At 35.1% G+C, this 5,377-nt stretch overlaps 1 non-coding gene across 1 annotated transcript; it reads right to left on the bottom strand.

Moving 5' to 3' along the window:
- Window positions 1-4,314: 4,314 nt before the first annotated feature.
- Window positions 4,315-4,418, bottom strand: LOC130949292 (small nucleolar RNA R71). Its single transcript, XR_009073361.1, has one exon. It is a non-coding gene; the product is annotated as a small nucleolar RNA R71 (small nucleolar RNA).
- Window positions 4,419-5,377: the final 959 nt, after the last annotated feature.

Below are 5,377 nucleotides of genomic sequence, written 5' to 3'. Positions count from 1 at the left end.
TCTGGATTGGGATTAACTAGTCATGTTTGACTTTCTCTCAATGTGAAGATAACAATATACTTTCTTTCGATGTTGGAGATGACGAAATAGGATTAGCTCTTGTTAAGTATTATATGATAATTAATGTCTAGGATAGAAAGCCTAGACTCTCAATCCTTGCCATGATTGTCTCTTTTTAGCATTTGTTATCTTTAATTGTTTTATTTACTTTATTGTCATTTAAATTCTTGCTTTTTAATTTCTTGCCTTTTGATGAGCGGATAATTTATACGCTTTTTGGCATTGTTTTTAGGTAAATTTTAGTAGGATCTAGCTACTTTTAGGGATGTTTTCATTAGTTTTTATGCTAAATTCACATTTTTGGACTTTACTATGAGTTTGTGTGTTTTTCTCTAATTTCAGGTATTTTCTGGCTGAAATTGAGGGACCTGAGCAAAACTCTGATAAGAAGGCTGACAAAGGACTGCTGATGCTGTTGGATTCTGACCTCCCTGCACTCGAAATGGATTTTCTGGAGCTACAGAACTCCAAATGGCGCGATCTAAATGGCGTTGGAAAGTAGACATCTAGAGCTTTCCTGCAATATATAATAGTTCATACTTTATTTGAGATTAGACGATGCAAACTGGTGCTCAACGCCAATTCCACGCTGCATTCTGGAGTCAAATGCCAGAGACACGTCACGAACCAGAGTTGAACGCCAAAAACACGTTACAACTTGGCGTTCAACTCCAAGAGAAGCCTCTGCACGTGTAAAGTTCAAGCTCAGCCCAAGCACACACCAAGTGGGCCCCGGAAGTGGATTTCTGCATCAATTACTTACTTCTGTAAACCCTAGTAGCTAGTTTAGTATAAATAGAACTTTTAACTAATGTACTAGGTGTCTAGTCTTTTGACCATTCGGTCTTTTGATCACATTTGGGGGCTAGCCATTCGGTCATGCCTGGACCTTCATCACTTATGTATTTTCAACAGTGGAGTTTCTACACACCATAGATTAAGGGTTTGGAGCTCTACTGTACCTTGAGTTTCAATGCAATTACTACTATTTTCTATTCAATTCGCCTTATTCTTATTCTAAGATATTCGTTGCACTTCAACATGATGAATGTGATGATCCGTGACACTCATTATCATTCTCACCTATGAACGTGTGACTGACAACCACTTCCGTTCTACCTTAGACCGGGCGCATATCTCTTGGATTCCTTAATCAGAATCTTCGTGGTATAAGCTAGAATTGATGGCGACATTCATGAGAATCCGGAAAGTCTAAACCTTGTCTGTGGTATTCTGAGTAGGACTCAGGGATTGAATGACTGTGACGAGCTTCAAACTCGCGATTGTTGGGTGTGATGACAAACGCAAAAGAATCAAGGGATTCTATTCCGGCATGATCGAGAACCGACAGATGATTAGCGGTGCTGTGATAGAGCATTTGGACTTTTTTCACTGAGAGGATGGGATGTAGCCATTGACAACGGTGATGCCCTACATACAGCTTGCCATGGAAAGGAGTAAGAAGGATTGGATGAAGGTAGTAGGGAAGCAGAGATTCAGACGAACACAGCATCTTCATATGCCTATCTGAAATTCCCATCAATGATTTATATAAGTATTTCTATCTTTATTTTATGTTTATTTATTATTATTATTCAAAAACTCCATAACCATATATTATCCGCCTAACTGAGAATTTCAAGATGACCATAGCTTGCTTCATACCCACAATCTCCGTGGGATCGACCCTTACTCACGTAAGGTTTATTACTTGGACGACCCAGTGCACTTGCTAGTTAGTTGTGCGAGGTTGTGAAGAAAGTGCTGAGTTATAAACGCGCATACCAAGTTGAATGCCATTATTAGAGATCACAATTTCGTGCACCAAGTTTTTGGCGCCGTTGCCGGGGATTGTTTGAAACACAATTATGTGCAACAACAGCGCCAAGTTTTTCTGATCCGGCAACAACACCAAGTTTTTGGCGCTGTTGCCGGGGATTGTTCGAGTTTGGACAACTGACGGTTCATCTTGTTGCTCAGATTAGGTAATTTTATTTTTGTTTTATTTTCAAAAAAATTTTCAAAAAAATCTTTCAAAAAAATTTTACTTCTGTTTTCGAAAAAATTATTCTAAATTTTTAAGAATGAATTCTAGTGTTTCATGAAGCATGTTGTAGCCTGGTTGGCTGTAAAGCCATGTCTAAATTCTTTTGAACTAAGGCTTCCTCTTCACATGCTTGAACTATGTATGCTAAAGGTTGGCTGGCTATTAAGCCATGTTCAATTTCTGGACCGAAGCTTTAGACTAACATTGAAAGATTCCTGTAATTCTTATTAAAAATTTTGAATTTCTTATTTTGTTTTTCCTATTTGTTTTCGAAAAAAATATAAAAAAATCCAAAAAAAATAATAAAATCATAAAAATAAAAAATATTTTGTGTTTTTTGTATGAGTCTTGTGTCATGTTTTAAATTTGGTGTCAATTGTGTATTCATCTTGTTCTTGCATTTTTCGAAAATTCATGCATTCATAAGTGTTCTTCATGATCTTCAAGTTGTTCTTGGAAAGTCTTCTTGTTTGATCTTGATGTTTTCTTGTTTTGTGTCTTTTATTGTTTTTCATGTGCATTTTTGCATTCATAGTGTCTAAGCATCAAAGATTTTTAAGTTTGGTGTCTTGCATGTTTTCTTTGCATAAAAAAAAATTTCAAAAATATGTTCTTGATGTTCATCTTGATCTTCAAAGTGTTCTTGGTGTTCATCTTGACATTCATAGTGTTCTTGCATGCATAATTGGTTTTGATCCAAAATCTTCATGTTTTGGGTCATAAATGTGTTTTTCTCTCTCATCATTAAAAATTCAAAATTCAAAAAAAAAATATCTTTTCCTTGTTTTACTCATAATTTTCGAAATTTTGGGTTGACTTAGTCAAAAATTTTTAAAATTAGTTATTTCTTGTTAGTCAAGTCGAAATTTCAAATTTAAAAATCTTATCTTTTCAAAATCTTTTTCAAAAATCAAATCTTTTTCAATTTTTTTATTATTTTCGAAATTTTCAAAATTTATTTTCAAAATCTTTTTCTTATCTTTATTTCAAAGTTTTGAAAACTTTACTAACAATTAATGTGATTGATTCAGAAATTTGAAGTTTGTTACTTTCTTGTTAAGAAAGGTTCAATCTTTAAATTCTAGAATCATATCTTTTAGTTTCTTGTTAGTCAAGTAATCAATTTTAATTTTAAAAATCAATTCTTTTTTCTAAATATCTTTTCTATCATATCTTTTTCAAAATTTTATCTTTTTCAAAAATTTGATTTCAAAATATCTTTTCTAACTTCTTATCTTTTCAAAATTAATTTTCAAATCTTTTTCAACTAACTAATTGACTTTTTATTTGTTTCTTATCTTTTTCAAAACCACCTAACTAATTTTCCCTATTAATTTTTCGAAAATATCTCATCCTTTTTCAAAATTCTTTTTAATTAACTAATTGTTTTAAATTTTAATTTTAATTTTAATTCTTCCTTTAATTTTCGAAAATCACTAACCCTTTTTCAAAATTAATTTTCGAATTCTCCCCCTCTCATCTTCTTCTATTTATTTATTTATTTATTAACACTTCTCTTCATATCAAGAATCTGAACCTATCTTCACCCTTGTGTTTGGATTCTTAACTCCTCTCCTTCTTCTATTCCTTTCTTCTTCTACTAACATAAAGGAATCTCTATACTGTGACATAGAGAATTCCTCTTCCTTTTCTGTTCTCTTCTTTCTCATATGAGCAGGAACAAGGAAAAAGGCATTCTTGTTGAAGCTGATCCTGAACCTGAAAGGACTCTGAAGAGGAAACTAAAAGAAGCTAAATTACAACAATCCAGAGAAAACCTTACTGAAATTTTCGAACAAGAAAAGGATATGGCAGCCGAACCCAACAACAATAATGCAAGTAGGATGCTTGGTGATTATACTACACCTACTTCCAAGTTTGATGGAAGAAGCATCTCAATTCCTGCCATTGGAGCAAACAATTTTGAGCTGAAACCTCAACTAGTTGCTCTAATGCAACAAAACTGCAAGTTTCATGGACTTCCATCAGAAGATACCTACCAGTTTTTAACTGAGTTCTTGCAGATCTGTGAGACTGTTAAGACTAATGGAGTAGATCCTGAAGTCTACAGGCTCATGTTTTTCCCTTTTGCTGTAAGAGACAGAGCTAGAACATGGTTGGACTCACAACCTAAGGATAACCTGGACTCTTGGGATAAGCTGGTCACGGCCTTCTTGGTTAAATTCTTTCCTCCTCAAAAGCTGAGCAAGCTTAGAGTGGATGTTCAGACCTTCTAGCAAAAAGATGGTGAATCCCTCTATGAAGCTTGGGAAAGATACAAGCAGATGACCAAAAAGTGTCCTTCTAACATGTTTTCAGAATGGACCATGATAAATATATTCTATTATGATCTGTCTGAGTTCTCTAAGATATTATTGGACCATTCTGCAGGTGGATCCATTCACCTAAAGAAAACGCCTGCAGAAGCTCAGGAACTTATTAAAATGGTTGCAAATAACCAATTCATGTACACTTCTGAGAGGAATTCCATGAATATTGGGATGCCTTAGAGGAAGGGAGTTCTTGAAATTGATGCTCTGAATGCCATTTTGGCTCAGAACAAAATGTTGACTCAGCAAGTCAACATGATTTCTCAAAGTCTGAATGGATGGCAAAATGCATCTAACAGCACTAAAGAGGCATCTTCTGAAGAAGAGGCCTATGATCCTGAAAACCCTGCAATGGCAGAGGTAAATTACATTCGGTAAGCCTTTGGCAACACCTATAATCCCTCAAGGAGAAATCATCCAAATTTCTCATGGAAGGATCAACAAAAGCCTCAACAAGGCTTTAATAATGGTGGAAGAAACAGGTTTAACAATAGCAAACCTTTTCCATCATCTTCTCAGCAACAGACAGAGACTTCTGAGTAGAGCACCTCTAACTTAGCAAACATAGTCTCTGATCTGTCTAAGGCTACTTTAAGTTTCATGAGTGAAACAAGGTCCTCCATTAGAAATTTGGAGGCACAACTGGGCCAGCTGAGTAAGAAAGTCACTGAAACTCCTCCTAGTACTCTCCCAAGCAATACTGAAGAGAATCCAAAAAGAGAGTGTAAGGCCATTGATATAATCAACATGGCCGAACCTAGAAAGGAAGGAGAGGACATGAATCCCAATGAGGAAGACCTCAGGGGACGTCTCTCAAGCAAGAAAGAGTTCCTTATTGAGAACTTAAAGGAATCTGAAGGTCATATAGAGACCATAGAGATCCCATTAAACCTCCTTCTGCCATTCATGAGCTCTGAAAACTATTCTTCCTCTGAAGAGG

The sequence above is a fragment of the Arachis stenosperma genome, chromosome 1 (assembly GCF_014773155.1).
Source record: "Arachis stenosperma cultivar V10309 chromosome 1, arast.V10309.gnm1.PFL2, whole genome shotgun sequence".
NCBI classification, from domain to species: Eukaryota; Viridiplantae; Streptophyta; class Magnoliopsida; order Fabales; family Fabaceae; genus Arachis; species Arachis stenosperma.
Note: the sequence above shows the minus strand (reverse complement) of the source record. Positions and strands in the feature narration are given on the sequence as shown.